Source organism: Coenobita brevimanus, chromosome 114, assembly GCF_032717465.1.
Source record: "Coenobita brevimanus isolate Jiangsu-jjx chromosome 114, ASM3271746v2, whole genome shotgun sequence".
Classification (NCBI taxonomy): domain Eukaryota; kingdom Metazoa; phylum Arthropoda; class Malacostraca; order Decapoda; family Coenobitidae; genus Coenobita; species Coenobita brevimanus.
In genome coordinates this window covers 7,147,015-7,161,332 of record NC_137067.1, presented here as the reverse complement: position 1 = coordinate 7,161,332, position 14,318 = coordinate 7,147,015, and the positions used below count along the sequence as shown (strand labels likewise).

The 14,318-nt window shown below is 40.0% G+C and overlaps 1 protein-coding gene across 1 annotated transcript in view; it reads left to right on the top strand.

Annotated features, from left to right (window-relative positions):
* Positions 1-14,318, top strand: part of LOC145418458 (uncharacterized) — a 75,402-nt gene that overhangs the window by 11,238 nt on the left and 49,846 nt on the right. The gene's annotated exons all lie outside the window — the stretch shown is intronic.

Here is a 14,318-nt window from a genome sequence, read left to right as displayed (position 1 = left end):
TGGAGAGAATGGAGAATGAACGACTGACTAAGAGGGTAGGTGAGGTGGAGGGAGGGAGAGGGAGGGGTAGACCGAGGATGAGGTGGAGGGATGGAGTTGAGAGGTATATGAGGGAGGGGGGAGTGAGTTGGGGGGAGGGTAGTCAAATGGTGGGTGACAGAGCGACTTGAAGGCGTTTTGTCTGCGGCCACCCTTTGCGGGATTAGGGCGTCGGGCTATCTATTAGATAGATAGATTGATAGATTACTATTATTATTATTATTATTATTATTATTATAATTATAATAATAATAATAATAATAATAATAATAATAATAATAATTATTATTATTATTGACCGTCCCTGCCCCGGAGGAGCTCGAGGGACGGTTATTGTTTTCACTTGATTTGTGTGATCTTGACCAAGCTATTCAATAAGATATGGGTGACGGGGTTACTACCATCAGTTTGGAAGAATGGTGTAATTGTTAAAGTTCCGAAGAAGGGAGACCTGAGTGAATGTGGTAATTGGAGGGGAATCTCTTTGTCACCGATAGCTTTGAAAGTTTTCAGTAGAGCGTTGTTAAATAGGTTGGAGCCGGTGGTTGAGGGTATTCTGAGGGATGAACAGGCTGGTTTTAGAAAGGGACGTGGTTGCAATGATCAGATCTTTATAGTTAGGCATTTGATGCAGCAAGTTAATGAAATGAGAGTACCGTTAAGTCTTTGTTTTGTTGATTTTGAAAAGGCTTTTGATAGTGTTTCGAGAGAGACTATCGGGAAGATCATGAGACATTATGGAATACCAGAGGAGTTTGTGAGGGTCATTATGAACACGCATGAGGACACATTTTGTAAAGTGATGGTTGATGGTTGTCTGAGTGATTCGTTTGAAGTCAAGTCCGGAGTAATTCAAGGTGGTGTTCTATCGCCTTTACTATTTATATTGGTCATTGATTACATTATGAAACGCGTTGGAACAGAAACCGGTGCAAGTATACTTTGGGGAGAGAACAGGAAACTTTTGGATTTAGATTATGCAGATGATATAGTTTTGATTTGTGATGGGCCAGAAGAGATGCAGAGAGTGTTGGACTGTTTGGTGAGTGAAGGTCGCAAGGTGGGTTTGGTTATTAATTGTGGAAAAACTGAAATAATCAATATGAATATGGAAATTGCGCAGGAATGTGTACAGTAATTGGAGGTATGGTTGTAAAGCAAGTTGATAGGTTTAAATATTTAGGTACTTATTTAGCCAAGGATGGTTCTTTGAACTTTGAATTCGAGGAAAGGTTAAAGAAGGCTAATCAGGCAATGGGAATGCTTAAAAATATTTGGAATAATAACAATTTTTCTGTGCATACAAAAATCAAACTTTATAAGGTAATGGTTAGGAGTATCTTAATTTATGGACACGAGTCTTGGTACAGCACAGTGACTATGGAAAATAAATTCTTGGTGTTTGAAAAAAAAAGCACTTAGAAGAATATTAGGAGTTAAGTGGTGGGAAAGGATACCAAATAGTTGAATTAGAGAAATAACGGGAGTGCAGCCGGTCGATGAATATGTTAGGTTCTCACGATGGAAGTGGCTAGGACATGTGTATAGGAGACAGGGAATAGTACGAGGTACACCAGGGTGGGTGGCACCTGGTAGGAGAGGTAGAGGAAGGCCAAAAGAGACGTGGGTGAGGACAATGAGACGGGAAGCTGGAGATGAGTGTTGGGGAGATCTTGAGGAGTTAGCACAAGATAGGATGTGGTGGTGTGAGTTCATCGAGGCCCTATGCATCCCCGAGGGTGCCACAGGAAATTGATTGATTGATTGATTGATTTGCTTGTTTGTTTGTCTGTCTGTCTGTCTGTCTGTCTGTTAACAATTTTAAGAGAAAACTACTGGTGCGATGTTGACTAAAATTACAGGGATGATGGACTATGACCTTCTGATCACCTGATTAAATTTTGTGCCAAATTGGGCCAAGGCCCAGGCTGTAAGGTGTAACTCCTTTCAAATTCGTCATATCGACACGAAACCTAAACTTATAGGAGCATCTTTCATATCTGCATCCTACGACATGCCTCATTACATCAGGGGGGTCACCCCTTAGTTAGCGGTAAGGGGGTCAGTGTCAGGTGAGTCGGGCCTAAAATTTCAACTGGGCATAAAATCGTCAGTTTTTCATCTGATTTACTCCAAATTTGATAAGTGACATCTTTGGTTAGATATCCTGTTGTGTTTATACGTCAGCACTAAAAAGACTGCCGGGGACGGGTTTGCTGTGTATTAGCACCGCTTCATGTTATTATTATTATTACTGCTGCAACTACTGTACCGGTACTGTTATTACTACTATTACTACCACCACCACCACCACCACCACCACCACCACCACCACGTCTGCTACTACTACTACTACTACTACTACTGCTACTGCTATTCTTATTCCCATTCTTACTATCACTTTTACTACTATTACTACTGCTACCGCTGCCGGTACTGTTACTACTACTACTACTACTTCTGCTGCTGCTACTACTACTACTACTACTACTACTACTACTACTACTGCTGCTATTACTACTACTACTACTACTACTATAATTATTATGATTATTTTTATTTTTATAATTGTTATTGTTATTATTACTATTATTACCAGCCACAATAGCGAAGCTGGTATTGTTTTCGATTTGTATGTGTGTGTGTGTGTGTGTGTGTGTGTGTGTGTGTGTGTGTGTGTGTGTGTGTGTGTATCTGTTAGCACGATAACTTCGCAACCGCTCAAAATATCGTCACAAAATTTTGCCGGTGTGTAGTAGGGATGAAAATCTCCTAAGGGTTCAAAATTGGTGAAGGTAGGTCAAGGTCAAGGTCATATTCCGAGCCGCGCTAAATATGTATCGGCTCGCGGTTGGTGTGATTCCCCCCTTGGGGGAGGCCTCTAGTTATTATTATCATTAATCTTACTATTGCTGCTACTATTACAGCTACCGGTGTGTTACTACTACTACTACTACTACTACTAATGGGAACTGGCTACTACTACTAAACTGCTATTATTGTTATCTCCGCCAAGGAGGTTATGTTTTATCCCGCGTTGGTTTGTCTGTTTGTCTGTTTGTTTGTCTGTTAGCAGGATTGCCAGAAAAGTTATAAATGAATTTTGTTGAAATTTTGTGGAAGGGTGGGCCATGGGCCAAGGAAGAAATTTTTAAATTTTGGGCTGGATCTGGATCCTGATCCAGAGTATCCTGCACAATATCTCCAAAAGTTCTCAATGAATTTTAATGAAATTTTGTGGAAAGGTGGGCCATGAACTAAGAAAGAATTGAATAAATTTTGGTGCGGAATCGGATCCGGACACGGATCTGGATCATGATCCTTTTTCATGGTAATGGCACTGGCTGAGGCATGAGCTCTCTGATCACTTCTGGTTGTTATTATTCTTACATTAATGTGCAGGATTGGTCAGTATGGCCTTAAGAATACACACTTTTTTATTGTCCATTGTTTACGTCTGCACTTTACTCATATTAACACTGAAGCTCCTATGACTCACTCGTAACTGAATGATATCGTCTGGCATCAGCTGGACTAGAATTATAGAGTTTTCCAGAGATGAGAGGGTTAATGGTACCAGTTTGAACACTCTCAGGCTACTATACCGTACTCATTCTAACCCCCATTAAATCCGCCATTAGCTAAATTACAATACTACCGAGTCCCTCAAACCTACAAGAAAAAGGCAATAGAATTCCAGAGTTGTCCTGACCAAGAGAAGGTTAATGGCACCAATATTACCACCCAGGCCCCTGACTCACTCTCAGATGAATTTCTTGGTATTCTGTTAGAAAAGAATACTAGAGCTGCGTTGACCATTAGAGCGTTAATTATACTGTACCAGGACTCCATGAAACTATTTACAACGTTGGTTGGTAACCACATAACCAACCCATTTGTGTTCCCCACGTGTCAACAAGTGGGTTGGTGAAGGGTTAGTGCCCCTCCCCGTGAAACAAGCATCTCAAAGACAAACGGCCACTCCTTTCGGAATTATGGCATCTGGCTATAGAGACAACAAGTGCTCGTGGGCCCTTCGGGCCCTCTCGCACTTGCTCCTGCGGAGGGCTCTCACGCTGCACGCTCACTTACTCATGCTTTGCACTCGTTTCCTCGTGCTTCTCACTTTTTCTTCGTGCTTCGTGCTCGCGTTGCTATCATTTCAGATAATTCGAATCACGTTGATGTGCTGTTCTAGCCTGACGTTGTCACTAACATCCGTCAAGGCGACATCGAAGTGCCCATGATGGTCCGTTTATGTGCTGTTCTAGTCTAACGTTGTTACTTGGATTTTTTGCAGCTAACCAATTTATCAAAAACTCTACAGTGAACGCAACCCTAATTTCACGCACTCACGCTGGGAGCGGCTTTTTTTGGTCAAACTTTGATTGCCCATTAAATAGAGTAAAAGTTTTTCAATCGTGATGGGACCAAGTTTTTTAACATCAGCGAATTTTTTGCGATTTTTGTGCCAATTTTGGTGCGATTTGAATGTGTAGTTTCGGCTGCACACACACACACACACACACACACACACACACACACACACACACACACACACACACACACACACACACGGCTAGTGCAATAGTATATTAGATACTACCGAGTGCCTTAAATATGTAAGAAGAAGGCAATAAAATCCTAGAGTTGTCCCGACCAAGAAAGGGTTCATGGTACCAGTATTAACACTCAAACTTCCATGACTCACTCTCAGCTGAATAAAATCGCTTGGAATAGAGTACTAGAATTATATCGACCATTAGAGCGTTAATGATACTGTATGAAAACTAACACTTAGGATCCTAGAACTCTCCTTCAGCTGAATAAAATCATCTAGTATCAGATGGAATAGAACACTGGAGCTGTTCCCCCACAAGAGAGTTAAAGTGTAGCATTCAGGCAGCATCACACTGGTCCTTAAACATGCTGGCCGTTTTTGCAAACCGTTAGCCAAAGTGCCCAACAGTCAGCGAGATTTTGCTTGAGAGGAGAAATGGATAACAAAATTGGCTTGCGGTTTCTTACCGCGATTAGTACTCAAATGAGTACACACTCGTAACTGAATGATATCGTCTGTGTATGAAATATCCTGTTAGAGCATGAGGCATAATATGAAAAAGTATTGTTGTAATAATATTTGAATCATGTGCTTCTTAATCATTTAGATTTTTTCCCCTGGTGTTACTGCATAAAACGATTATTTTGGCTCTGTCATGACCAGCCGCGGACATTTCTAAACACACTTCATCATCGCCAGTTTATCATCGAAACGCAATAAATTCATTATTTGGACGTTAGAAGCATATCAACAATTTGCAGAACCACAAGGCAGTCTGTGAAAGCCTTTCTCACTGCGGGATCCATGACGAACTCCCACGAGGGTCCCTAGGAGTTTCTAGGGGCCCCTAGGAGCCCCTGAGGATCCGGCATCTGCCTCTGCGACAAACCAAAAACCACGCCACTCTCCAGTGTGACGATCGCTTGGCACTAATAACTGTTTCGGCTCTCCAAAACGGCTAACACGTTAGCCAAAAATGCCCAGTGTGATGCCAGCTTTACTTAGTTTGGTTAGTTTCACTGTTTTCCCCTGTATTTACGTTGACAGCTTTTATTGTCTTCACTGTTAACGTATTTCTTGTCTTGTTTATCCTACTTGAGTCAATTCCATTCAGCTTAGAGAAACTATTCGAACTGAAGAGGCTGGAGATAGTCCTTATAAACTCCTTCAGTTCGAGACCTTTCCTAAGTAGAATAAAGCTATATGAAAGTAGCAAGCATAAGAGTAAAGTACTTTACCGGTCTGAAGCGGTTATACAGTCTGGCGGATATATTGCGCCACTATCTTGTGTGTTGCGGGGACGGCTGTGTTGTTGGTATGAGCAACTCACCTATTTTGGCTGCATCATGAAATAACTAATCCATGATTCAGTTAATGGACGAAAAAGAAGCAGACGCAATAAAATAAATAAAATAAAAAGTTGCTGGAAGTAGGAAGTAATGCAGGGTACACACTGGTAACGGTGGCTGAACCGTCCCCTCAATTCTTTGCTATCCTTGTCTTGTTCAAGTAGTGTAGTTACAAGGACGACTGAGGTTGGTCACTCTCATCTTAAATGTCAGGACCAACTTGCCTAGCCCCGGGCTCCTACCCTCCTCATGGGGCAACACTGGGTTAGACGATGATGATGGTGATGTAGGAGCTGCCTTTTCAACTGGCTTACTGCAGTAATCCTCTCTTCTTATGTTCTTATACAAGCATTATGACAACAAGGCTTCGATTAAAAAAACAAAAGAAAAGAAAAAAGATCACCTAGTTCCTAGTACATTCCTTTTCTTTTTCATGTTTCAGTGCGATAGTCTCTTTTCACATTTCACATATTCCTATACACTATCCACGTCAGTTTGTCTGTACTGCACGGTGTTCTTTTTAGCTTTTTCCTGCAGGTTTCGGCTTTGGGGATTGGTGGGCGGAGGGGGGGGGGTGGCTTCTTATTCGCTATCCTTGTCTTATTTGTCTCATTCTAGTAGTTTTGTCATACTTTTGTAGGCGCCGCCTAGCATAGGCCAAGTGACTTACTGCAATTGTCATCACTTCTTATGGTGTTAACTCATATGTGGTCCTTTCATATTTAGGTAAAACATTGGTTACTTTGGTCGGGGGATACTTTTTTAAAAACTTTATTATAGGATTATAATATGAAGTGTTAACCCCTTGACCTAAGGAACGCAATTTTTATTTTATTCTTGTTCCAAATAGACGGTTTTTATTTGGCTAGGGAGGACGACCTAGTATTGTTGGCCCCCTTAGCACGATGAGTGTATGTGAGTGAGGTGGAAGGGGAGAGGAGGAGGTGGAGACCAAGGACGAGATGGAGGGATGGACGGGAGAAATATATGAGAGAGAGGGGTGTGACTTGGATGGAGGGCAAGCACATGGCAGAGGACAGAGCGACGTGGAGGCTAATTGTTTGTGTCCACCCCAATCTTTAATTTATTCTTGTTATTTCCAGACAAGTTATTTTCCATATGACAAACTTCTCGAACTTGCGGCGATGGGATGTATAACTTCCTCTCTGGCAGGGGACTTTCATAACTTGGATAACATACCCTGACTGTTGCATGATTAGGATTAAACGTACGTCATCATAGTGTCATATGAAGTACAGCCACGAGAAAAAGCTCGTCGACAGTTCTTTGCTGTATGTGGCAATGAAAGGCCTTGCATGAACCAATCTTATGTGACAACAAGATGAAGCCCACAATAGAAGATTTTGAGAAGGAAAGGTACTCTCGCATCGTTGGGGAGGAAAGAGAAATATGTAGGGCAAAGAGCAGAAGGCGTAGTACTAGTGAAGGAGCCAATGCGAGTTATGTCTTTTTCATACCTCTCCAGTTTGAGCAGTTACACTAAGATGAATAAAACTAGCTGGAGAAAGCAAAAATATAGCACTGTATGGGAGATAAAGACCATTGGAAGTTTTAGACCATAGTCTGCGACAATCAAAAGCACAAATGAACTACTCAAAATCTCTCTCTCTCTCTCTCTCTCTACTGTTGCACTTCTTTTTACTTCAAGTTATTTCACTCTCGCTGTCATTCATTCCTTCCCTCTCACATTTTTACTATCCTGCTCACTGCTTCACATTCACAGACATTTTCACTTACATTTTCACACTTATTTGCTCTCTGTCTGTTTGTCTGTCTGTCTATCTGTCTGTCTGTCTGTCTGTCTGTCTCTCTCTCTCTCTCTCTCTCTCTCTCACAGTTGCTTTCTCGCACATATTTTCACACAACCGCACTCCCACCATATCACTTTCACTCACTTAGATTTACTCACTCGTTAATCACTACCATTTTCTCCCACTCTGTTTCGAGGACTTATTCATTCTCTCTTCCACTCCCTCCTTCATCTTTACTCATCACCCTAACTCACATTTTTTTTCTTTAGTTTTGCTTTTTACTCTCATACTAAATTTTTCATACCATTAAACTCACAGTCTTTCACGTACTTACTATTCATCATTCTTCCTTCACTCAAACTCTCACCATAATTCTGACAGTCACCCTCACACCCACCCAGTTTCACACACCCTCTTACTTTCTCTGTCATAGTCGCAGTTTCCCTCACGCAATCGTATTTCTGATGCTCTCACTATCACAGTAAGTCCGGCATTAACTGTTGCATTCATTCACTAAGTCACTCACTCTCACATTGTCACACCCTCATGCTCACTCACTCTCACTTTCAGTCATCCTCCAATAAGGACTACTTACACTAATACACACTCCCATTAACACACTCTTGGTCACTATCAAATTCAGTCATTCTCACACCAACTCATAGTCTCTCTCTCTCTCTCTCTCTCTCACACACACACACACACACACACACACACACACACACACACACACACACACACACACACACACACGCACACACACACATACCAGATCTATCTAAAATACTATAACAGTAGCCGTGTGTAATTCACCGGGTCTGTCAGGATCACTTGATGGTCGTGATCGTCAGCTTTTACCCTCCCGGAAGGGAGCTGAGAGCTCATATAGTCCGATCTAAGGGCAAGGCTGTGACCTTCACACACGCACACACCCGTCCCCTTGCTCAAGGGGAACAGTAACCACCCACTTCGTCAGTGAAACTTTTCGCAACCTGAGCGAGGCGCGATACTCCCGTCCACCAGTTGGCAAGCGAGAGCGTTACCACTGTGTGTGTGTGTGTGTTCTTACCTTACCTAATTGTTCTTACCTAATTGTATCTTTACAGGAATGAGTCAAGCTCGTATTGTCCCGTGTCTTAGACGATATTTATCGTACATATCCTTAAATTTGTGAATTGTTTTGGCACACACTATTTCATTCGGTAGTGCATTCCATTGATCAATTGCTCTGTTTGGGAAACTGAATTTCCTTACGTCTTTATCACCTCTCTTCTTATGCAGTTTTTTGCAGTGTCCTCTTGCTGATGCTTCTCTATATGTTAAGTAATCATTTATGTCTATTTTCTCCTTTCCTGATATGCACTTATATAGCATTATCATGTCACCTCCTTTCCTTCTCTCCTGTAGTGTTGGTAGATTCAGTTTATTTAGTCTTTCTTCGTAGCTTAGGTCCCTTAAGCTTGGTATCCATCTTGTAGCGGCCCTTTGAACTTTTTCAATCTTGTCTATATGCTTTTTGAGATGAGGACTCCAGACTACTGATGCATATTCCGGGGTTGGTCTAATGAATGATGTTATTATCCTTCTTAGCATGTCTTCATTTATGTATGTGAATGCTATTCTCATATTTGCAAGCAGTGTATACATGTTCCGTACCTTCTCGCTGATGTGGTCAGCCGGAGATAGTCTGTTATTGATAATCACACCTAGGTCTTTCTCTCTTTCTGCTGTGTATAGGGTTTTATTTCCTAACTTATAATCCCAATCAGGTCTTTTTCCACTTTTACCAAACTTGATTACATGACACTTGTCCACATTGAATTCCATTTGCCATGTACTACTCCATTCATGAAGTTTATTTAATTCTTCTTGTAGCTCTTTACAAGAGTCTGTGCTAGTAATTCTCCTTTGTATTTTTGCATCATCTGCAAACATATTCAGATAGCTCTCATTTCCAGTGTTACTGTTTATATCATTTATGTACACTAGAAACATGATTGGTGCCAGCACCGAACCATGTGGTACTCCACTAGTCACTTCTTTCCATGATGAGTAGTTTCCTCTTAGTACTGTCTCATTTCTCATTTTATGAGAAAGTCTTGCATCCAACAAAACAGTTTGCCTCGAATTCCTCCTTGATGGTACAGCTTCCATAAAAGTCTTTGGTGTGGTACTGTGTCAAAAGCTTTCTTGAAATCTAAATAGATACTGTCCACCCATCCTTCCCTTTCCTGTACTGTGTTTGTTACTCTGTCATAGTAGCTCAACAGATTAGTAACACATGATTTTCCTTTTCTGAAACCAAACTGTCTTTCTGTTATCATACTGTGTTCTTCTAGATGATTTACCCAAGCTTTTCTTATAAGTTTTTCTAATACCTTGCTTACAACACTGGTCAGTGATACTGGTCGGTAGTTGAGAGGATTTTGTCTATTTCCTTTCTTGAATAAGGGGACTATATTTGCTTTTTTCCAAATATCAGGTAGTTTCCCTTGACTCAAGGATTTCTTGAAAATTAAAAATAATGGTTTACTTAACTCCTTTGCACATTCTCGTAACACCCAACATGAAATTTCATCAGGACCACTTGCTTTTCCTCTGTCTAATCTACTTAACTCCTCTTGTATTACTTTTTCTGCTATTTGTATATCTGGTAGTATGTGTGGACATGCGTGTTCCACATATTCCCTCTCAAAATTTTTTCTTCTGTAAAAACTAATTGGAAATTCTTATTTAGTGCTTCACAAATATCTTTCTCTTGTGTATAAGTGATTCCCTCGTCCGTGATGGATTGTATTATATCTTTTACTTTGGTTTTGCTTCTGATATAGCTGTAAAACAGCTTTGGTTGATCACTAATTTTATTTATTATATCCTCCTCAAACTGTTTTTGGGCTTCCCTCCTTATTCTTGTATAGTCGTTTCTTGCCTGTTTGTAATTATTATACGCCCTTTCACTATTGTGTCTTCTGTATCTATTCCACAACAAATCTCTTCTTTCTTTTGATTTTTTACATTCTGTATTGAACCATTTCTGTATTTTCTTATCTGCTTCTTTGTGCTGTGGGATGTACTTCTGGACTCCTATTTCATAAAATTCACAAAAAATTTTATATACAGCATTTAAATCTTGTCCTCTAAGCTCATTTTCCCAATCAACTTCTAAGAAATACTTCTTTAGGTCTTGATAATTTCTTTTTTTATAGTTTAGTCTCTTTTTGTAACTGTCATTGCTGTTTACTATGTCATATGCTATCCTGAAGTTATAATTTAGTACTGCATGATCGCTTTTGCCGAGTGGAGGGTGATATATTAAACTGTCAATGTCATTTTCTTGCCTAGTAAATATTAGATCTAGCACTGAAGGTACATCAAGTCCTCTTTTTCTAGTGGTTTCCCTCACGTGTTGCGTTAAGAAAAACTCTTGTACGAGATCCAGGAGCTTTTGGTCCCAACAGCTTTCTTGGCTATTTATATCTAGAGTATTCCAATTTATATTTGTATTGAAATCCCCAGTTAGTATAATTCTTTCCGATTTCTCTTCCATTTTATGTAGCAAGGATCTTATACTCTGAACTGAACTCTCTGCCAGGTCCTCATATTCATCTCTTTCCCATGTGTTTGATCTAGGTGGCATATACAAATTGGCTACAATTACTTTACCTTCAGATGTGTCGATCTCTACTGCAATCAGTTCTACTTGTGATGGTATATCTAGGTTTATTTCCTTGACTTTTAGATTTTTCTTAGTTAATATTATAATTCCTCCTCCTTTTTCTTAAATTTCTGTCTCTTCTCCATATATTGTATTCCTCTAAGTTTAGTATGTCATTGGATATCCTTGGTGTTAATTTTGTCTCAGTTAGGCATATTATTTGTGGTTCATTTTCTCTGACATAATCATTCATCTCTAGTAATTTAGATACCATTCCATCCACATTTGAGTACATCAACTTTATCATCTTGTTTATATACTTGTCATGACATGGTTCTACTAACTTCCTCCTTTTTCATCCATCCTGTTTGTGTACCACTTTCGTACCTGCAATCCTATTACTTTGTAAAAAAATTTCTTCTTGTCCTCTTCTGATCTTCCCTCATTTTTTGTTTTTGCTTCCTCCCTTTTCTCTTTCAGTAATTCCAGTTCCTCTTGTGTTAGACATCTTTTTATCCATACATTTTTGAACTCCTCTTTTTCCATAAGATTCTTTGCATTTTTTAGTATCTCTTCCACATTGTTTACACTCTGGAAAGTCACCTTTAGAGGTCTTGTCTTGCTTTTCTCGTATTTCCCTAACCTTTTGTGTTCCTCTATGTCTTTACTACAGATTTCCTCTGATACTTCTTTCAGTAAGCTCATTACATTTGCCATCTCCTTTTTGTCTCTAGTGATTTTGTTTTTAATTTCTTCCTCTTCTATACCAGTGATTACTATTGATTTATTTATTTCTACTGAATCTCTGACTAAATTTGGATTGTTTTGGATTATTCTTTTCACTTCCTTTTTAATATTTTTTTCCTCCACCCTTGTTTCTAAGCCTTTCTTTACTTTCACCATTTCAGCATACGTGGTTTCTACATCATTTTTGTAGCTTTGCACAGCTTCATTCACCTGTGTTATCTTCTCCTCAATATCACTGCTCTGGCCCATAAGACTGCTTGCTTGTCTAATTGTCTCTGTGTCATTTTTTAACTCTTCCATAACACTCTCGTGATTAACTACTGTACTTCCCATTCCACTCACTTTCTTCCTAAGGGTATTCAATTCCACTGTTAGTTCACTGATGGTTGTGTCTTTCTTATTGGCCTCCCTTCCCAGTTTTTCTATCTCTTCCTTTTGCAGGTGCATTTGCTTCTTTATTTCATCAATTTCATTTTTGAAAGCCATTTCTAGTTTGTGTACACGTTCAACCAGTCTATTGTGAGTCTCCACTTCAACTAGTTCTTGGTAGAAATCATCATTTGCTTTTTACTTTTATCCCTTTTCTTTTCCAAATTTGTTTTACTGAAGTATGTATCCATTTTGTAATACTAAATGAACAGTGTGTACTTACAGTGTGCACGCTTTCCCCGTCTTTCTGTAGTATAAACAAACCCAGCTGACTCAACGCATCGTGGTTCTTTGTTGTTTGAAACAGTCTTATTTAAACTTATTATTTCTTTCCCTTTTAATAATGAAAAATCATTTAGTCTAACCTGGTACAGAGCTTGACTCATTCAAAGATACTTATTTAGGTAATGCCTCTGGCCGTGATGGAGCGCCGGTACATACGTCCACCTCCGACGATGCCGTGTGTGTGTGTGTGTGTGCGTTTTGGGCGGCTGAAACTACACATTTAATTCGCATCAAAATTGGCACAAAAATCGCAAAAAATTCGCTGATGTGAAAAAACTTGGTCCCATCACGATTGAAAAACTTTTACTCTATTTAATGAGCGATCAAATTTTGACCAAAAAACTCCTCTCCCGACGTGAGTGCGTGAAATTAGGGTTGCGTTCACCATAGATTTATTGATGGCTTTATATCTAATATACTATAGCACTAGCCGTGTGTGTGTGTGTGTGTGTGTGTGTGTGTGTGTGTGTGTGTTGGGTAGCCGCAACTACACATTCAAATCGCTCCAAAACTGGCAAAAAAATCGCAAAAAATTTCGCTGATGTGAAAAAACTTGGTCCCATCACGATTGAAAAACTTTTACTGTATTTAAAAAGCGATCACATTTTGACCAAAAAACGCCGCTCCTGGCTCCCGGCATAGGATATCCATAGAATATTTTGCCCACAGCTATAACTAAAATATAATATAGCAGAGTGAGAGCAAGTGCGAGGGGCCCGAAGGGCCCACGAGCACTTGTCTAATATACTGTAGCAGTAGCCGTGTGTGTATTTTGGGCAGCTGAAACTACACATTCAAATTGCGCGAAAATTGGCACAAAAATTGCAAAAAATTCGCTGATGTAAAAAAAACTTGGTCCCATCACGATTGAAAAACTTTTACTATATTTAATGAGCGATCAAATTTTGACCAAAAAACGTCGCTCCCGCCACCCGGTCGGTTGCCGTGGCCGAGTGGTTAATATCTCGGACTTGCTTTTGGACAACTTAGGTTCCATTCCCGAAACGAGGTGATGGCGCCTTTCTTCGGTACGAGGCGTCCTGGTGCACCAAAATTGGCATGAAATAATTCGCTGATGTCGAAAAACTTGGTCCCATCTCGATTGATGATTTTTGTTAGAGTTAAGAGCGATCGAAGTTCGGTTCAGAAAACAGTTCATTCGGTACCCGGACTTTTAGAAATCGAGTCTACTCGAGCCATGTAAGAAGCAAGAGGAAACGAGTGCGAAGCACGAGAAAGCGAGCGCGCAGCGCGAGAGCCCTCTGCAGGAGCAAGTGCGAGAGGGCCCGAAGGGCCCACGAGCACTTGTTAACAATTATATAGGACTATCATGCAAGTATATGCAAAAGTTATTTGTCTGGGTATCTATCTATCTATCTATCTATCTATCTATTTATACACAGTATATATATAGACTGGTATATAATATTATCCGTCAATTTGTCAATCATTCAATCTATCTATTTATCTATCTACCTATA